General features: G+C 39.4%; 1 long non-coding RNA gene across 1 annotated transcript; it reads right to left on the reverse strand.

Moving 5' to 3' along the window:
* Window positions 1–1,103: 1,103 nt before the first annotated feature.
* On the reverse strand, window positions 1,104–7,175 carry LOC149319694 (uncharacterized). The gene is made up of 3 exons (XR_016279893.1): window positions 7,071–7,175; window positions 2,179–2,293; window positions 1,104–1,192 (listed from the first exon to the last, which is right to left on the reverse strand). It is a non-coding gene; the product is annotated as an uncharacterized LOC149319694 (long non-coding RNA).
* Between the last annotated feature and the right edge of the window lie 13,629 nt (window positions 7,176–20,804).

Genomic DNA, 20,804 nt, shown 5'->3' on the forward strand with positions numbered 1-20,804 from the left:
TGAGGAAAAGTATACTAGTATAAACAATGTTGATCCAAACATTATATGAATAGGAAAACGTGAAATGTCATAGAAGAAATAAACTAGAATTTTAAAGTAATCCTGGGTCATATTTGGAAAATCTGTCCATCTCTCTGCCTGAATCTGCCCGAAATGAGGCATCAAGCAAAGGTGTTAAGAACTATACAGGGGAAGAAAAATGGAAATATTAGTCATAGACCTGTATTTTGTCAAGATGTTATTGTTGTTCTCAGTACAGATATTCTGGATGGGTATTCATGAAGGCAGGCCCCTCTTCCTCTGGCCGTATGTGTACTAGGAAATTCTTCAAGTCCAGGAAATAAAGTTTAAATTTTAAATAAAATTTAAATTCCATTAGCAGTGTAAAAAAAAACTTCATTTGAAAAATTCAGTGTTCTCTGCCTAATAAATTCAGCTTTCTCTGCCTTTGTAGCCTCACAAAGGATGATGATAAACTGGATCTCATAAGTGGAGCTTCAAAAGCTTGCAACATGTATATTGTGCATTTTATTTGTTCCAATAAAGGTATCACTGTTTTGTGGATTTTGGATGTTACTGTACCTTGCTATATGGTCAACATGGCTATGCCTGAATATATTTTCTAAAGAAGAGACAGTTAAAGAAGAAGTGTTAGGTGGTCAAAGTTTTGGACATGGAAACACTGAAAAACTGCATGGTGCTGGCAGTGGAAGGCACTCTGATTAAGAGACGAAGCAGAGCAGAGAACCATACAGCTAAGTCTAACCAAGGCACCCTTCTGTAGACAGTCACAGCCTGCTTTAGCTTTCAAGGAACCATAATAGATCCCCTAATGGCATCCCCAAGGTTCAGAGTTAAAGTGATGTGCTGAAATGTCTTCCAGTGTCATCACCCCACCAAAATATGTAGTGATCTAGGCTGGCACAGGAAATATACATTTTGTGGTCATACATTCCTCCACTTCATCTCATCCACAGTTGCCCACATAAGTTTCTTATGGATGTGGGAGACTGAGAATTTCTGCTAGGTAACTCAGTTCCCTCTCCATGAACAAACTCCACTTACTTTCTACTCCCTTTACCTCACATCTTGGTGCTTTCCTCCTCTGGTTGTGTTGGATATATAATCAGGCTTTTCCTTGTTTGTGCCTGCATTCAGCTTTCTTAATCAGCCCAAATCACTTTGCACGGTGCTGTTTCAGTAGAGAACAAAATTAGAGAATATGGAGGCAGGGAAGATTATTTGTTAGAAATACAAGCCTCCAGCTTTACCCAAACATTATGTTTTTCAACAGAGCTCAGAAATATGAGTTAAATGGACATATTTTGTATATCATTTTTTCTGTTTACATATATCTTCCTTCACTCTTCCTTTAATTATTTTATGCCCATTTATAACGGGGATAACAAGGTCTATATGAGGTTCTTCCTAGATAGCACAAGGAAGCAGAAGCAATCTTCCTGACTATGAATTGCATCTAAGATCCTAGATCATCTTGATCATCATCATTAGTTCTCCTAGTTGATTTATTTTTTTAAAAAGAAAACACCTTTTACAGAAATCCATGTCCAGGCTGACCTATGGGCTATTGTGTTCTTTGTTCTCAGATTATTAATTTTTGCTATGTTTCCAATTTATGCCTGTCATAACTTTGTTGGTGAGCTTGATCCATTTTTAGGGGAAATGGATACCCCTTCCCCAGATGTGGGCATCCCATGAAGTCATCTTAGAGGTGAAGACTTTCAGAAACATGTCCCGCTCAGGCACCATTGAACTTCCTTTACTCCCAAATGGCAAGCTACCACATAGTGGTTTGCACTCACATGAATCCCATAGCCTGCCACGCCTGCCTTCCATTCCCTTTGCAACATGAGGACTTTGTTGCTGTAACCAAATAAATAAATAAATATTCTGACCTCCCCCCTCCAGCCATGTCTTTGTGATGTACTGCATGCTATCACTCCATACCTCTTCACCACTAGGGAGCATCAACTGCATTGTACTGTATTGGGTTTTAATGTAAAACATTTCATGCCCTGATCCCTTCTAGAGTGTGAGCATAGTGTTTGCTAGAAGTCAGCCAGTGACTCATGTCTAGTCCAGAGTACACACTACATTCAAAGGAAGTTTGAAAAAGCATGTTGTGTTTTCAAGTTAGAACAATAGTGGCATACTCACAGTGGCAAACTTAAATATTCAAATTCATCAGTGTTCCTAAGCAGCCTGTTGCAAAGAAATCATGTAATGAGCTTTTAAAATCCCAGGTTGTTCAGTACTTCCGAATGGACTGGAACTGTGAAAGACGACAAACAAATGAAAAGGCATCCATGGGTGGTTGATTTCTTGCTGAGCCAGGTGCTTGGGTGGTGAGCCACTTAGCATAGCTTCCACATTCTGAAGCTCTAACATATTTATTCTTAAAGAGATTCATTAAACATTTAGCAACAAGGAGAGAGAATATCATGAGTATCATAACAATATTAAAGATTATAAGAATGGAAGGATCAAACTAGAACTGAAGGACAGAGAAAGTAAAAGGACAAAAGACACTCAGCATCAGTCAATTTAATGTCTATAACAGACATTACTTAGCTTTAATGTTTTATTTATAGCAAAGGTTAGAACACTTTATAATAATATAAATGCCATCATCACTACAGGGCTTCAGTTTTCTTTAGTTTTGCCTCTTCCTGGTCAGTTACACTCTCATCTGTTTGTGCCTCCCAGATGGCATTGCTGAACTCCACCTCAGTCTTTTTAACCTATTGTTTTGGGTTATTTTATTTCATTTATATCCTGCCTTTCTACCAGAATAGGCCCAAGGTGGCTCACACCACTGCTTAAAATGAAGTGCAGCCTAAATACAAGGATTATATTTAAAAGGATTTTTAATTAAATAAACAAAACCATTAAAACTCACATTAAATACAAATAGTTGTAAACCTATGAGAATAATTTAAATAGTTTTAACACCATCAGAATAAAGTGCAGCATGCAGACTCCATTAAAAGGCCCTTTGGTAACAAGCAATTGATTGCCAAAAGCCAGCCTAAATGAAAAGGTCTTTGCCTACTGGCAAAAGGTAAGTAGAGCAAGCCAAGCCTCCTCTGCCAGATTTCCACAGATTTCTCAGAGCAGATGCTAAGGAACCCCTTTCATGTATCCTCACCAGCCATGATTATGACAGTAGTAGACTGAAGAGGAAGTCTTCTCCCCAGGATCTTAAAACTCAGGCAGGCACGTTCATATACTGAAATACAATCTGTGAGATAGGAACTTACAGGTCATAAGACCATCACTTTGAATTGTGTCCAATACAAAGTAGTAGCCAATAAAACTATTGCAACTATGTTTCTTATAACCAACCACAGTCCTCACTGTGGAGAATGTAGTAGAAGGAGATGGAGATAAGTAGAGATATAGATGCCCTTCTCTCATCTTGACTCCAAGATTTTCTCAACAATTCTAGTTCTTCTGCACCTTCTTGAGCAACCATAAATTCTGATTCACTAGACATTTATGTCCATTGTTACTAAAGCAAATGGATTGTCTCATAGAATAAGGGTAAGAGTTTGGTGACTACATGTTATGAATGGTAGCCAATGTGGTATAGTGGTTTGAGCATTGGAATAGGACTTCGGAGAACAGGGTTCAAATCCCTGCTCAGCCATGGAAATCCACTGGGTGATCTTGGACAAGTCAAATTCTCAACCTTAGAGGAAGGCAAAGACAATCCACCCTGAATAAATATTGCCAAGAAAACCCTATGATATGGGTTCACCATAAATCAGAAATGACTTGAAGACATACAACAACAACATTACAATAGAAATATTGTCTAATCTAACTGAATATTAGTGAAACTGTGTTCTGGCCTTCCTGTCCTGGGACATCCTAATGGGTTTCCATTTGAGCATGTTCCTGAAAAACTTGTTAACTTGCCAAGCCAGCCATAACACATCAGCTATTGTGGCCTTCCAAGTACACTCCAGTCTCTCCTGTTTGTTGTTCCTGACTTGTCTGTTCCCAAGATGAAAGTTGAAAAGGGATGGAGCAGTCTGTGGTAGGACTTCAGTAAATAATCCCTGGAAATATTTAGGGCCTCTAGGGCAGTAATGGGTGTAATACTCCTTTGATCTCCAGACATAAAAACTGCACCTTATGGCTATATGCTCTTTAAGCAGAGACATATGGCATTCCTTTGTAGTTTCTTTGCCAAGCATTGTTTAATTATCAATATGAAAGCTGAGGGGTGAATTTTGTGTCCATAACAAAAATGTCTTCAAACACAGTGCTTATCCTACTTCCTCCCCACCCTGGAAGTGAATGGCATCTGGGGACATGCATTAATTGGACTTTTAATTCTGGTGCTCCCAGATGAAGTTGGTTGTAGATTTTGTTTCCTTATTACTGGAAGGAGTCCCAGTGTTAAGAAAATTATAACAACTGTCCTGTTCACATTTATTTGGGATTAAGCTCCACTAAATATCATGGAGCTTACTTCCAAGTAAAGGATTGCACAGGATTTGACTGACTAATATTATCAGCACATTTTCAAATAAAGAAACACTATCTTAGGAAGCCTGAACGTGAAAAAAGTTTGCAGATATATTACAGAATTACTGGTGAAATCTTTGGAGGTGGTGCAGGTTAAGATGAACGTCCCCATAAGTAATACAAATAAAGACATTTAAGGCCCTGAATATACAGTCAGCCCTCTGTATTCATATATATATATATTTATTCACTGATTCAACCATCCGTGGCTTGGAAATGCTCAAAAACAATACAAATTCCAAAAGCAAACCTTGATTTTGCCATTTTATATAAGGGACACCATTTTACTATGCCATTGTATTTAATTGGACTGGAGCATGTACAGATTTTGGTATCCATGGGGCCTCTGAGAACCAAACACCATCAGATACCAAGGGACCACCGTGTGTGTGTGTGTGTGTGTGTGTGTGTGTGTGTGTGTGTGTGTGTAGGTATACTCACACTGACCTACCAGTTGTATCAACCTTAGGCCAATGTGTTGCTCCTACAATTTGTTCTTGGGGAAGGGGGGTGGTTTTTAACTTTTATATATTTTGATTAGATAACTAGTGTGGTACAGAATTTTGAATGGTGGACTAGGATTTTGGGAAACCAGGGTTTAAATCTCTGTTGAGCTATGGAAATTGAGTGGGTGACCCTAGGCAAGTCAAATTTTCTCAGCCTTAAAGGAGGGCAACTGCAAACTTTCTTTTACAAAACCTTACAAAAAAACAAAAAAAGCTCTCAGAAGGTTGCCAAAAGGCAGAGTCAATGTGAAAGCACATAAAGAGAGCAAATATTTTTCATTGTGAAAGACCTATATTATTATTATTAAAAAATCATCAAAAGTTACAGTCAATGTCTAGTTTTATAAAATGAATCTTTCTCATTTATTGCTAATTAAATACACATTTAATGTTTTAATAAAAAAATATGGTGGTAGCAATAGTAACGAAGGTAGTGGTTATGTCCAGAATCATAAAGTCAGCAGAGACTAAAAGGGCTATTCTGTCCAACCCCTTGCCATGTGGGAAAACATAACCAAAGAACTCTCAACAGATGGCCATCCAACCTCTCTTTAAAACCTTTGAAAGAAAGAGAAACCACCACTATCTGAGGGAGTGTGTTGTGCTGTTGAACAGCTCTTATTGACAGGAAGTTCTTCCTAATGTTTAGGTGGGCTTCCTTTTCTCTTAGTTTGAATGCATTGCTCTATGTCATAGTCTCTGGAGCATCAGAAAACAAGTTTGCTCCTTCTTCAATATGAAATACTTTCAAATATTTAAAGAAAGTGATCATATCACTTCTTAACCTTCTCTTTTCCAGGCTACACATGCCCAGCTCCCTAAGTCACTCTTCATAGGGCTTGGCTGTAGATGATTTACCATTTCGGTGTCCTTCCTCTGATACATTCCAGCTTGTTAATAAACTTCTTGAATTGTGGTGCCCAGAACTGGACACAGTATTCCAGGTGAGGCCTGACTAAAGCAGAATAGAATGGCAGTATTGCTTCCCTCGATTTAGACAGTATGTTCCTTTTCATGTAGACTAGAATCACACTGATGATGATTGTTTCTTTTGTCTCCAGTGTCAGACAATAAACTTAGTCCTGAACAATATATATATATGTCAGCCTGGGAAAACATGAACATATATATATTTATATTTTAAACTGTGATTCTTCTGGTATAATTTTGGTCCAAATACTGGAACTTAAAATTATAAGGTAAGGATGATTTAATTTTTTTTTAAAAAAATGCTAATTTATCTATTTGAACACTTGATACTTAGAAAACCTGGCAGGATTGGTCATGGAAGATAAAATGCTGATATTTCAAACACTCCTGCTTGCTTCTGCAAGCACTGAACTACTTTATAACATAGGCTAGGGGAAAACTTTACTGTGATGAGTTGAAACTAAAGCAGCAATTGCTGCTATGGGCATAAAATTGGATCAAGTACTTTCAAGGATAAACAATTTTTAAAATGCAGTCTACTGCTATAGAAAAACATTTAACATGCTTGGGGAAAGACTTTCAATAGCACATAACAGCAAGTGTGACCATTGGTTCAGTTTCTCAAAAGCTTATTGAAAGTAAACAAGATTTTGTAGTATAAGGCGGAGACACTGCTGAACAGTTCCCAGGCATTTGGGAGGATAACAAAAAAAGAAACAATTTTGATCATGGACCACATTCTGCTTTATTTTGCATGAACAAATCTCCCATCCACGCAATCAATGACTTCTCTCTAGTGAATGGCTTTCCTAAGATAAATTTAAATTTATATAAATTTGCATAGGTTATAAGTTCACCTAACCATTTTTCATATGGGCTGGGTGATTACAGGAGTCGTAGTCTAAAAAATAACTTTCCCTAACTCTTGCTTTTAATGTTGAAGCTGCATATTTGCAAAATAGGAAAGGAAAGGTAATGGTGCGGCGGGGGGGGGGGGGGAGGGGTGCTACTTTAATGCAATGATTACGGTTTATAAGGAAGCTTATAACTTGCCATGAATGGCACAGCTGCCCTTACCATAGGACAAAGTGAGGTGGTCTTCTCAGTCAGTAGGTACTGGGAGTTGGCTAGAGGCTGTTGAAGGAGAGAAGTGCATGCCACACAGCCTGTTCTTTGTCTCACAAGCTTTCCATGACCTTCAGGTTCAGTGAAGGAGCCTGTTCCATACTCAGCACCAAAGAAGGTTTCAACTGCCCATCCAATCTGTTTTTGTATATGCAATGGAAAAGGACACCATCTTGTTACTCATGACAGACTATGAAATGTCTTGGACTAGTTCTGGTGAACATTAAAGTGTTCTTAATCCTTTTAAATATTAAGTTTTTATTGTTTTGAATGTTCCAGGACAATAAAGAAGGAGGAAAGGAAGGGCCAATCCATCACCTATCCTGTTGTCCCTGGTCCTTCCATTATCATTTGACAGGGAAAAAGAGGGAAAGGCCATGTGAGCCCAAGGCATTTGGCTACCTTGACCAAAGATTTCCCTGTATTCTGACCTTGACCAGAGCAAAAAGTGAACCTCACTTCCACACTGGTGAGATGACACCATTCTTCCATTTCCTGGAGAACCGTGTTAGTTTAGAAAGTGCACATCAGCTCCCCCAGAAACTCTGCCTGTTGGTACCACACCACTTCTCCCTCATTCCTGGTTTCTGCAGTGTTAGATGGATAACTCATTTTGCCTAACAGTTGGACTACCCCTAGCATAGGTGTGGCAGTGGTGGGGAGAACCTTTTCTCTAAGCCTGTGAAGAAGAAGAAGAAGAAGAAGAAGAAGAAGAAGAAGAAGAAGAAGAAGAAGAAGAAGAAGCCTCAGATTGTTCAATCAATAATTCAAGATTTTTTCATCTCAGGGTTGAAAACCATGAAGTATGTCTGAGTTAATTCAAAATAAATGTGATAAAGATTGAGGGAAGTGCTTACCTGTTATGTTCCTTGTAGGGATCCCTGAGTGAACACTGCCTTCCCTCCTGCAGAGAAACAAAAACAACCTCTAGTTTTTGCATGGAAGCTTGGAAATTAATTTAATTTGGGCTTGAACATACGAACAGCATAGTCCTATGAGAGTGTACTTATATGCTGTTTAGAATTCAAAGGGGCTTCCTGTCAAGTAGGATTGCATAGGTTTGCAACTGAAGAGCTTAGCATTTGCACCTTTCACATGCCAAGCAAAGTTCTACTTTTCTGATAATGTATTAACAGAGAATATTTTCATGACCTCTCGTTCACAATGCTTTCCTTTTATATAGTCCAATTGCAATGCCATATAACTTGTTTTTAAACTATTAATCTGAAAATGTTTCTTTACAATGGCATGTGCAAATCTGAATAATTGTGCTAGTTACAAGGGAAAGACGACTTTATACACATGATCTGGAGGCCAATTTCTTCCTTTAAAAATGTACATATGGAGTGATTTCATATGCAAACACTAGATTTGTATGTACAGATACAAAGGTAAGTGTCTGTCTGCATTGTGTACAATCTCATCTTAGCCTTCTGTTTCTGAAAACGTGCCACTTCAAATACAGTGTCTCTCAGTTGTTCTGAGCAGTCCCTTTTAACCCCAAACAAAATATTATGAAGCAAAAATATTGGAAGGTTTTGATTTATTTATTTAATTCTTAAGGATAGCTGAATGATATTCTTTGTAAACTTAATCGCTGTGTTTGTCACAATTTGGCTTCCCTTTCCTCTATTCTCTATTCATAACAGATGCTGGAAGCAATTTCATTGAAGTTTAGAAAATATGGGATTACGGTCAGGGTTCAGAAGAGCACTGTGAAGTTTGACTTATTGTCTTAGTCATAGTAGACCATGTTTAACACTTCTGCCTGCGACCGTTATGAACATTTGATTAGAGGTACTTGCAAAATAAGCACCTGTGATGACTGGTCCTTCAGTCATCTGGGAACTTCTTCTGAACCATAAGGGGTTAATCTGGGAGGAGGAACATGCTAATGAGAGATGACATCACATGCTAATGAGCTGTGGCATCATAGCTGATGTAAGGTCTAACTGACCAATCAGAGAGTAGGACCGCGAGATTCAAGAACTTTCTATGGGAAATCTTTAAAAGGCCCTTTGAGGCCATGCGCTCCTTTGTCACTCCCTTGATCCTCTCCTGAGGGGGAACCAGATGATGTCTCTTGGAGTCTGGGGGACACAGACTCAGGAATGCAGGTAGAGTTGGCAAGGAGCCAGCTCCCTGATTCCAAGAACTCAAAAGGACTACAAATCCCATCTTCCGTGAGTAGTTAGGAATGTGTTAGCTAGTGCGTTTAGGCCTTTTGTTATTTTCAACAATGGCTTGTCTGGAATGAACTCTGTAACTATGTTCTTTGACCTGCAAGGCAAGGAGGCTTTGCAAGAGTGATATAAATTCTCTCTATCCTATTCTATCCCTTTTTAAAATAAACTTCTTTCTTAAAAAGCATCTGCTATCTCTATGCTCCTATACACGTGCCTAGGCTCGGCTACTGGTTGTTCTGGGTTGGCAAGAAAGGAAACTAGATCTCTCTCTCTCTATTCCTCACAAGTCCCAGTGTGTGTGAGGAAGGGGTAGCTGTGGAGCTACAATAAAAATATAATTATAATTCATTCACTGGGTGGTGGCAGTGAAAAGTTCTTTTTGTAAAGGGATCCCCTGAGAGTAATAGTCACGCACAGGGCTTTGCCCTCAGGGATCATCACATGGTTGGCAGCGGTGGTTTTCGGACTGTTGGAAACATTGCTTGCTGGGGCAAGAGTGTATTCCGCTTTTGGAGTTTGCTTTCAGTGAGATGCTTTGAATAAGTTCTCTTCTCTCTTACTCTCTATCTCTCCCCACACTCTCTCCCTTGTGCTCAACTGACGAAGGGAAAAGGAGAAATAGTGTTGGCTTTCTTACTCTCTATGTTCCTCTATTCTTTGCTCTGCACCCCTTTATAAAGATTGGCAGAAAGGATAAAAAGAAACATGTTTGTGACAATTGGATCCACCTTCACTGTAGAAATAATGCAGTCTGATTCCACTTTAAGTGTGAGTGAGTGAGTGAGAAGATTTAAAGGCTTCTCAACGCAGTGTAAATGCTCAGCCCCCGTGCACCCCTAGTTCGGGCCGAGGCTGGTGCAAAGAGTCTGTCTGTCCTGAGGGGCCTGGTTATAAATACGTTAATTGCTGGAGAGAGTGTGCTATAGCTTCATCCTATGGAATCTTAGGATTTGTAGTTTTTTCAGTGTGGTGTAATGGTTTGAACATTGGATTGTGTCTGTGGACACCAGGGTTTGAATCTCAGCTTGGCCATGGAAACTCACTGGGTGATCTTGGGCAAGTCAAACACTCTCAGCCTCAGAGGATGGCAATGGCAAACCTTGCTCTGAACCAATCTTGCCAAGAAAAACCTGTGATAGGATCGCCTTAGGAGACATCGTCACCATGTCAGAAACAACTTGAAGACACAACAACAACAAACAACGAGATCTTTAGCCTTCTCTGCCAGATTGTTGCCGCTCCACAAAACTACAAAGCCCAAGATTCTGTAGGATGGAGCCCTGGCAAAATGGTGTCAAACTGCATTGTTTCTACAGTAGTGTAAGCCATTGTCACATTCAACTTTCCCTGCTCCAATGTAAAAGGCAATGCTACATAGTGTAGGGGACTGAAGTATCATATATACCACAGGGCCTAGCAAAAGCCCTTTACCTACCAGAATCTGCAACTAGGCACTTTGGTCTTAGCACCAGTTCTGGAATTCACCCTATGCTACTTTCTGTTCAGAGGAAATGTCCTCTCCTGGAACGATTCAGTGATGCTAGAAAGAGCCGACGATTCCCTGATGATAAGGTCGCATGTCAGGCTTTCACACACGCATGCTTCCTCAACATTTGAGAGATGATTTACCAGTGCTTTAGAGCTGGTATGAAAATTTTCAGAGTAAAGATGACACAAAAAGAGGTTGAACAACAATTGAGCTCAGAAGAAACATATGAATCACAGAATTATACTTTAAGCAAGTGTCTTGTAAAAATGGAAAAGGAATATCTAGATCATGTTGTCATGTATACAAAAGACCTGCTAACATCTCTAGACATAGCTTTCCAGCATACCTGTGATGACAGAAAGACAGAGAGGCAGTAGTTGGACAACAAAAGACATCAACCAACCAAGAAAGAAAATCCAGTGGAGAAAGCAAAACCAGAGATCATGATAACCTACATGGAGAACTTGATGACATCTGTAAGAAATGAGTTGCAGTGTGAGTGAGAAGATTTAAAGGCTGCTCAATGCAGTGTAAATGCTCAGTCCCCTTGCACCCCTAGTTTGGGCCAAGGCCAGCGCAAAGAGTCTGTCTGTCCTGAGGGGGCCGGGTTATAAATATGTTAATTGCTGGAGAGAATGTTTAAACCTTCTTGTAAATAAAGTTTCATTCCTGTTTCAAATAGAGGCTTGTTTAACACTTGAGTAATTTACCACGCTACTGACATTTACAAATGGGGAAACAGTTTTACACCCATAAGTTGGTGTTCACAAATAATGTAAATTGACTGTCACAGATGGTGGTAGCGGTGGGATAGTAAACCTCATTGTGCTGTCACATGAATAAAAGAGTGGGGTGAGTGGGACTCATCGTGTCACTCTCCTTACACCAGGAGGTAAAGAGCTGTTTGTTCAAACAGGCTTTTAAAGAATACTTGCAGAGAACCTTTTTATGGGGCATGTCTGTTACTTCAAATTTTTGACGGTTTCAATGTGATGTTTTTAATTGTGTTTCCATTTGTATTGTCAGGTTGTTAGCTGATCTTGTTTTAGATTTCTGTCACACATTGGGAGAAAGTCAGCACAGAAAAGGAATAAATAACAATAAATAAATACAACATTTTTTAAAAAGTTGTGAATTTTCATTTGTAAGGTTTGCCCATTCCCTGAGGCAGGCTCCACACTCACATGAGGAAGGCATTCCTACCTATAAAATCATTTACAACAATATATAAACAGTATATTCATTTAAAATATATCCCACTCCACTTGGAATAAGCAAAGCATGAACAGAGGAAGAACTTTGCTGGATCATATCAAAGATATACTTAATCCAGCATTCTGCTTCCATGCTGACCAGCCAGTTGCCTATAGGAAAGCAATAACAATGGATCTAAGTATCGTAACACTCTCCCACTGATGTCCTTATCAATTGGTATTCAGAGACATAAGATATTTACACTATGGAAATTTGATATGGATTTTCCCAGCAGTGTCATGGAGTGTATAGTTTGGTGACAAAGGATTCTCTGTCAGAACTTTGAATACTTCATGAAACTAAAATCCCCAAGTTTATGTAGGATGGATCTATGACAGCTAAAGTGGTGTCAGGCAACTCTAAGGAGCTAACAGTGTGATATGCTAGTATTAGCAAACAATGACTAAAATATTACAAAGTACAAAGCCAGCTATTATTTCACTTGTGATTCTAAAAAAATTAAGATCACATCTAGGGAGTAAGCCAATTCAACACAGCAAAATGTCCTTGCTAGTAAAATACTTATGGCTGTGTTGTGGGAAAAGTGGTCACATTGTATATAACATAGCAGCAGCAATAGCAGCTTAATTTATATACTGCTTCATACTGAACTAAGCAGTCTCTAAGCAGTTTTCAACTATAAGCTAATTGCCTCCAACAATTTGGGTACTCATTTTAGTGACCTCAGAAGGATGCAAGCCTGAGTTGAGCTTGAACCCTGGCTGGTATTGAACTTGCAACTTTATCATAGAATCATAGAATCATAGAGTTGGAAGAGACCACAAGGGCCATCCAATCCAAACCCCTGCCATGCAGGAAATCCAAATCAAAGGATCCCTGACAGATGGCCATCCAGCATCTGCTTAAAGACCTCCAAGGAAGGAGACTCCACTACACTCCGAGGGAATGTGTTCTGGTTTGTGAATGAGTGGCTGCAGTACAGGCATTTAACCACCAGGGCTCCTAAACAGCTCCAAAAATCCATTTAATATATAGTCTTCAAATAGAGGATGTATCAGATATTAAATTGATAAGAACGGATTAAATCTTTTATTAGAGAATGTTCTGAAATACAGTTTAACTTAAAGCAATAAGTAATACATATCAAGTCCAAAGAATGCAATTGCAAATAAAAATATATAGTAACATAGTAATATATAAAGAAATTAAATACAAAGCAAATTTCATTCCTAGGATGTGTTAAATTATTAAAATATATTTTAAATAAAATAAAGCATACTAAGGAGACCAAAATATATATCCTTTACTTTTAAATCACCGATGGCAATCACTAATATATCCAAACAGTTGTAAACCATAAAAAGAAAGAAAAAGAGAAAAAGAACTATAAGAGAGGAAAATGAAAGTGAAGAAGAGGAAGAAAAGGGGGAGAAGGAGGGGGAGAAAAAGAAGGAGGTGGAAGAAAAAGAAAAATGAAACCTCACCGTTCCTTCTCTACCAAAACCACAGCTAGTTCCTCATACTGATGATGGCCCGAGATATGCTCAATGTAAATATCATGGGAACATCTAATGGTATCTGACACCATTAGCTTGCACATGAGTTTTGCATAGTGCTTTCCCACTCCGCAAACTCTCAGCACAGGTTCATTTGCTGGATCCCAGGCACCCAGGGCTCCAACAAACAATATATGGACAAAGACCTAATACCCCTTTTGTCTCAGTACATCAGCCAGAGGGGTGTACTTTTGATTTTTACATTCTCTGACCTCCCTCATGGCTGACTTCCTGTTTTCAAAAGGGATGGTGACATTCACAATAGTAATCTTCTTGTGATCTTCATCTGTGATTACTATGTCAGGTCTCAGCTGACTATCTGTCCCAGGCACAGTTCGATTTAGAGAGATGGTGCCCATTGAAGCTGGGACAGCTTTAGCCAATCGATTCATCACAGCATCATGCTGATGTTTTCAGGCTGTTAAGTGTGGGGGACAGAGCACATGTGGAAGTGCCTCATTTGGATGGCCACAACAATGGCAACGTTTATCGTGGTTGCCAGTTTTACCGGCACCATTGAAAGGCACAACAATTAGGCGGGCTCAGCAAACAAATCGCCAATCAGAAAATTGGGTGAAATCTCCATGTGGTATAAAGTAATTGCTTGAAACCCATTGCGATGTCACTTCAAAGACCTTGCCCTGATCGGGCTTGCTCCAAAGCATGATGGTATATTTCTCCCTTAGAAGTTATTTCAATGAACTTTCTAACTGATGACTTGTTTTATGGGAGAAACTTTGTACTTCTGGGGGGTTCCCTTTGGTGACAGTGAGCTGAGGACCCTCTTCAGCAGCCCACGTCCATTGTCAGCCAATAAGTTTGTTTAAGCAACAGGTTGTGTTCCAGATACGGGTGAAGAGGGATCTTAGCCAAAAGGCCAAGAAACAATTCTTTCCTATTACATCAGAGAAACAAAATATAGTATATAAAGACACATGATGAACCAGGACTGAAATAGCACAGCTGAATGACTAGGATAACTGATAATAAGCTTTAATGGCAGAAACAAACTTATACAACATGCCTCACTTAGAGGAACCACCACCCACCACGGAACACTATATGTCACCAATACACAAAGCCACAGAACAGATTATCCAGGAGTATAACAAAGATCAAATTAGCATTAGTATCTCTAGAGCTCACAAACAACATCATAAAGCCAGAGATGAGGTCTTTGGGGCTGCATATAAACAAGGAGACTTAAACCATCCCTTTCTTAATTTGAAAATAAAGATTTATTTATAAAAGATGTGTGGATTAAACACACACAAATCTATTTCCATGGAAGTACAAAATCTACAATGCATATTGTAGTGAATAGAACTGGTAAGCAGCTATATAGTAAGAACAGAAGTAACATTTGAGAAGGCAGAATCAATACCCTTTAACAAGAAAGATCTCCTTTGGCTTTATATTAACTCTCTGGTGAGACAGTCATAAACTTGTTAATGTGCTATTTCTTCAGTTCTTTTTAGCCAGGCCAAAGATGCTGTTTGTGTAAGCCATGCTCACTGAAGAGAATATTTCCAATATTTTCAAAATTAAAAATTGAAGACTGCATGAAGGATTTGAAATATCTGGTATAGTTTGTAGGTGCACAGCAACTAAACCCAAAGGCAAATTATTTAGCCAGACTGGACCTTAACACTTCTTGTTCTTCTTAACATGATGAGAAGGGGGCAGTTCTAGTGACAGCTGGTGGCTTTTGTGTCAGCGGAGTGGTAAATCCATTGTAGGATTTCATCTAAATTTGAATTAAGCTATACAAGGTTCCAAGCTTTGTCCCCCAAACAGGTTCTGCATGTAGATAGCTCATTTAAAATTTAGAGTTGGGAAGGTCCTAATACCCAGAACAAAGTCACTGCTTCACTGACTTGGCTCTAGATATCACTGAGTCAACTCCAGATATTCGCTAAATGTGTCACACAACATTTGTTGGCTGAACCTGTATTTTACTTCCATTCATTCATATGTGGTGATGTCTCTTCTGTGAATGTGCAACAGAAATACTTGAAATAAGGAAAGACAGCATGACCAAAAGCTGTGTGCAGCAAAGAACCTCTTTCTTATGTATGAACTACTGTATATACTCAAGTATAAGTCTAGAAATTTTAGGGGGGGGGGGGAATTGATCTAAAAAGCCCGAGTCAATATCCATGGGTCAATATAAGTACTATACTTTAACTCTTATTTTAAAAAGGAATCATTCCTTGATGAAAGGCAAGAGCATAATCTGTCCTGGAATCACTAGCCCCCTCCTGCTCTCTCATCCATCCAGCCTTTAGTGTGAGCACAAACAGTTATGCCTGTTGGAATTTTGAAAATCTTTTGGCATTGTTTTCCTCTGCTTTGTCCTTTGCATCCCTTGTTACATGACCCTAAGTTTTACCCTCAACTTATCCACAGGTCACTTCAAAATCTTTAATTTTGCCCCCTGAACCTGTCCTCAATTTATACATGAGATTGACTTATAAGAGCTTATTGCACTGCCTCCTGTGACCGACTTACCTCTTCTAAATTTGACTCAAATTTGGAAATTAGGTTGATTTTATCACACTGTCTTTTCTCTCAAAATGGCTTCCTGTTGCCTCCAGTGCTGAATTTGGGTCCTGTGAGCCACCAAAGTGACTTACAAAGCCCTAATTCAGCACTGGAGACAACGGGAAGCCATTTTGAGAGAAAAGTCAGTGCAATAAGATGAGCCAAATTCAGAAGAGGTAAGTCAGACACCAGAAGCAGTACGATATGCTCCACAGTCAAGTATATATGGTATTTCAGGATGCTTATACCCCATGAAACTTCTGCCTTCTCTTTTAAAGGACTGAAACATGCCATTATCTCTTTTATTTTTCTTTGATATTATTAACACTGGCAACTTATTTCTGTTATAAGAAAGATGACACAAAAGTAGGGTAAATATGTACTCATGTACGGCTAGATAAGATCAATGCACCTAGAGAATGTAGTATTTCTTTATATTCAGTAAGGAATGCCAAACCATAATGTTGTAATGGAAGGCAAGGGCAATAAGATGCTCACAATATAATAAAGATGTAGGAACAAAAGACTTCTGAAATGGAGCTAAGGAGGTTGTCTCTGAAAGCAAGATACATGTCTTCTGAACATTGTGGTTGTATCCTGAGGAAACTCTTAATCATTATTTTTCTCTTGCTATACCATAAACCCAGAGAGGATCATATGTTAGAGCTGGCATGAGTAATGCATCGTCCTCCTGATGTTCGACTACAGCTCCTATCAGCCCTGACTAGTATAGCTAATGCTGAAACATTATAGGAGTTGTAGTCTGATAACACCTGAAGGGCCTCATCTCTACTTTAAAGCCAGGTTTGTTTGGCAATGTGGTAACAAATGCAATATTCAACCATATTATATTGTTGCTATCAACACATAAGGTGTAACAATCTGAGGTTTACCCCCATTTCACATAGTTTTGTTCAGTGTGATACTATACTTCAGAGTCACCTTCTCGTGGTTGTTTCTATGACAAATTGTCAGTACTGATTACAAGTTACCCAAGCGATCTCAGGCTCCTTCTATGTGGTCCTCCAAACGTTGGTGAATTACAACACCCATTGATGCTGGTCAGCATTGCCAGCTGTGAGAAATGATGGGAGCTTTAGTCCAATAACCTCTGGAGACCCAATTTGTACACTTTTACCCTACAATTATTCTTTCATTACATTGTCAAGCAAACCAGTTCCATGTGTATCTCCAGCTTAATAAGCTTCAGATAATGGTATTGCTGGTCAAGACAGACTTTGCCATTAGGCAGAGAATTCCCCATCCCTGGCTGTTCTTCCTAACCTGTCAGTCATTTACCTCAGTTGGAAGATAAAGATCCTAAACTCTATCCTGTTGTCCTTAGGGTTGGAGGATGATGCTATGATCATCACTGAAGCATGATTCAACTAGCTTTTCATTTAAAGGTCTGTCTGTAATGGAGGAGGGTACACCAGCTTATTATTTACTTCAAGTAAACTTTCTTTGACTAGCCCTCTGTCAATGAATGGGAAATAGCCAAGAGAGATAGAAGTTAAGTTGGATGGAGAACTCCTACAGACTCTCCCACACAGAATGAAGCCTTAATATAGTATATTTTGTAGACTCTAAATCAGGGGTGCCCAACCTGGGGTGCCCACAGCCCCAGGGGTTGTGAGATGGAATTTCAGGGTGTGTAACAAAGAGTCGCCCTGAGTGATGAGTAATGAGTCATCACTCAATTTTTTCTCAATAAATTGGAATCTAATTTCTCAATTTAGATTGGCATTTTATGTTGAAAGCTTATTTATACAAGTTCATTTTGTTCACCCATGGTACTGTATGTGGTTCAATTGTAGTTCAAAAACTAGAAGTTAGACTTCTTCATCTCCAAGTGTGATACTACTTTTGTAAGGGGTAGAAACATGAATAAAACATTTCCTAGGAAGCGTGGGGCATAAAAGAGCTTGGGAATCACTGCCCTAAATGATTTATATTACAGTTAATAAGGAAATGACATCTTATCTCAAAAAATTACCACCCATTCAGCCTGACATCAATATCAGGGAAGATTTAGAGCAGGTTGTTAAACCGAGAGTCTGTAAGCATTTAGAAGGCAGTGCCATAGTCACAAAACGTCAACATGGGTTTCTCAAAAACACGTCTTGCCAGACCAACCTAATCTCTTTTTTTTATATAGTTGCATCCTTGGTAGATGGAGGGAATGCCATGGGTGTTGTGTATCTTGATTTCAGTAAGGCCTTTGATAAGGTCCCCCATGATATCCTTGCAAAAAAGCTAGGAAAATGTGGATGAGACAATGCGACAGTTAGGTGGGTTTGTAAATGGTTATCTGACTGCACCCAAAGTATTCAACAATGGCTCCTATTTATCCTGGAGGGCCCAGTCCTGTTCAACATCTTTATCATTGACTTGAATGAGGGAATAGAGGGCCTTGTACCTAACTTGGAAGCTACAACTGGTTCAGAATATGGCAGTGAGGCTGGTCACTGAATGTTCCAGGACCAGCCATATAACACCTGTCCTACAAGATCTACATTGGCTGCCCATTCGCTTCTGGGCGCAATACAAGGTGTTGGTTATTACCTATAAAGCCCTAAATGGCTTGGGCCCGGGGTACTTGGAGGACCGCCTCTCCCCATATAATCTGCCCCGCACTCTCAGGTCAACCGGGAAGCAACTGTTGAGCGTTCCAGATACGAAATATGCTGCGACTGCACAGAGGGCATTTTCTATCTCGGCCCCGCAGCTCTGGAACTCTCTTCCCGATGAGCTCCGCTCGGTTACCTCCCTTGACCTATTTAGAAAGAGGTTAAAAACCTTCCTCTTCCAACAGGCTTTCCCCTAGTCGTTGTAATATCTGCTTTCTCCCCGTTGCACGTTGCACTCACACTTTAAGCTAGCTAGTTGTTGTGTGTTTTTACTTTTTAGCTTGTACTTTTTAACATTGTTTTTAATTGTTTTTTATATTCTCTAGATTGTGTCATGACTGCTGTTTGTAAATTGTACATTGCGTACTTCTGTGTAACCCGCTTCGATCTACCAAGGAAAAGCAGGCTATAAATAAACGGTTTATTATTATTATTATTATGCTTATCAAATTTGTAGATGACACTAAATTAGGAGAAGTTGCTAATACCCAAGAGCACAGAATCAGAATTCAAATTTACCTTAACAGATTAGAAAGCTGGACCAAAACTAACAAAATGAATTTCAACAGGGAGAAATATGAAATACTACATTTCTACAGTCAAAACGAAATGCACAGATAAAGGATGATTAAGACCTGGCTTCATGGCAGTACATGTGAAAAGGATCTAGGCTTCTAGAAGTCTCAGTGGACTACAGGCTGAACATGAGTCAGCAATGTGACGTGGCAGCTAAGAAAGCCAACGCAGCCCTAGGCTGCATCAATAAGAGTATACTGTGTACATTGAGAGAAATAATAGTGCCACTCAATTTTGGTCAGACCTTACCTAGACTATTGTGCCCATTTCTGGGCACCACAATTCATGTCCAAAAGAGGGTAACCAAAATGGCGAAAAATGTGGAAACCATGCCCTAGGAGGTGAGGCCTTGTGAGCTGGGTATGTTCAGCATGAAGACGAAACTGTTAAGAGGTGATATAATTGCCATGTTTAAATATTTCATAGAATCATAGAGTTGGAAGAGACCACAAGGGCCATCCAGTCCAACCCCTTGCCATGCAGGAACTCTCTATCAAAGCATCCTTGACAGATAGCCATCTAGCCTCTGTTTAAATATCTCCAAGGAAGGAGACTCCACTACACTCCGAGGGAGTGTGTTCCACTGTCGAACAATCTTTACTGTCAGGAAGTTCCTCCTAATGTTGAGGTGGAATCTCTTTTCCTAGAGCTTGCATCCATTGTTCTGGGTCCTGTTCTTCTTCTAATTTAGTGTCATCTGCAAATTTGATAAATATGCCCCCAATTCTGTCATCCAGGTCATTGATAAAGATGCTGAAAAGCACTGGGCCTAGGACGGAACCCTGTGGAACCCCACTAGTCACTCTTCTCTCGGATGAAAAGGAGACATTGTTGAGCATCCTTTCAGTTCGGACAGTCAACCAATTACAAATCCATATAACAGTTGTGTTGTCTAGCCCACATTTTACAAGCTTGTTTGCAAGAATGTCATGGGGAACCTTGTCAAAGGCCTTACTGAAATCAAGATATGCTATATCAACTGCATTCCCTTCATCTACCAAGCTGGTAATTTTATAGATAGATAGATAGATAGATAGATAGAGAGAGAGATAGAGAGAGAGATATCAGATTTGTCTGGCATGACTTGTCTCTCTGAAACCCATGTTGACTTTTTGTAATTATGGCATTGCCTTCTAGATATTCACATACTCTCTGTTTAATGATTTAAAGAGATGTCATCTTGAGAATGGACCAAGCTTGTTTTTTGGTGCTCCAGAGACTAGAATAAGGAGCAATGTATTCAAGCTACAGGAGGAAAGATTACAGCTCAACACTGGGAAGAACTTCATCATGGCAAGAGCTGCTCAACAGCGGAACATGCTGCTTCAAAGTGTGGTGGAGTCTCCTTACTATGGAGGATTCTGGGCTGGAATGGATGTTGCTTGTGGTGTCTTTATGATTCTATGGCATTTTACAGAGTTTGGTGGATTCTTCTTTATTTATTTAGTTATTTATTTCATTTTTATGCCATCTTTTTCCCAGAAAGGGAC

Source organism: Sceloporus occidentalis, unplaced genomic scaffold, assembly GCF_023333645.1.
Source record: "Sceloporus occidentalis isolate IW3139 unplaced genomic scaffold, rSceOcc1.0.p SCAF_2, whole genome shotgun sequence".
NCBI classification, from domain to species: domain Eukaryota; kingdom Metazoa; phylum Chordata; class Lepidosauria; order Squamata; family Phrynosomatidae; genus Sceloporus; species Sceloporus occidentalis.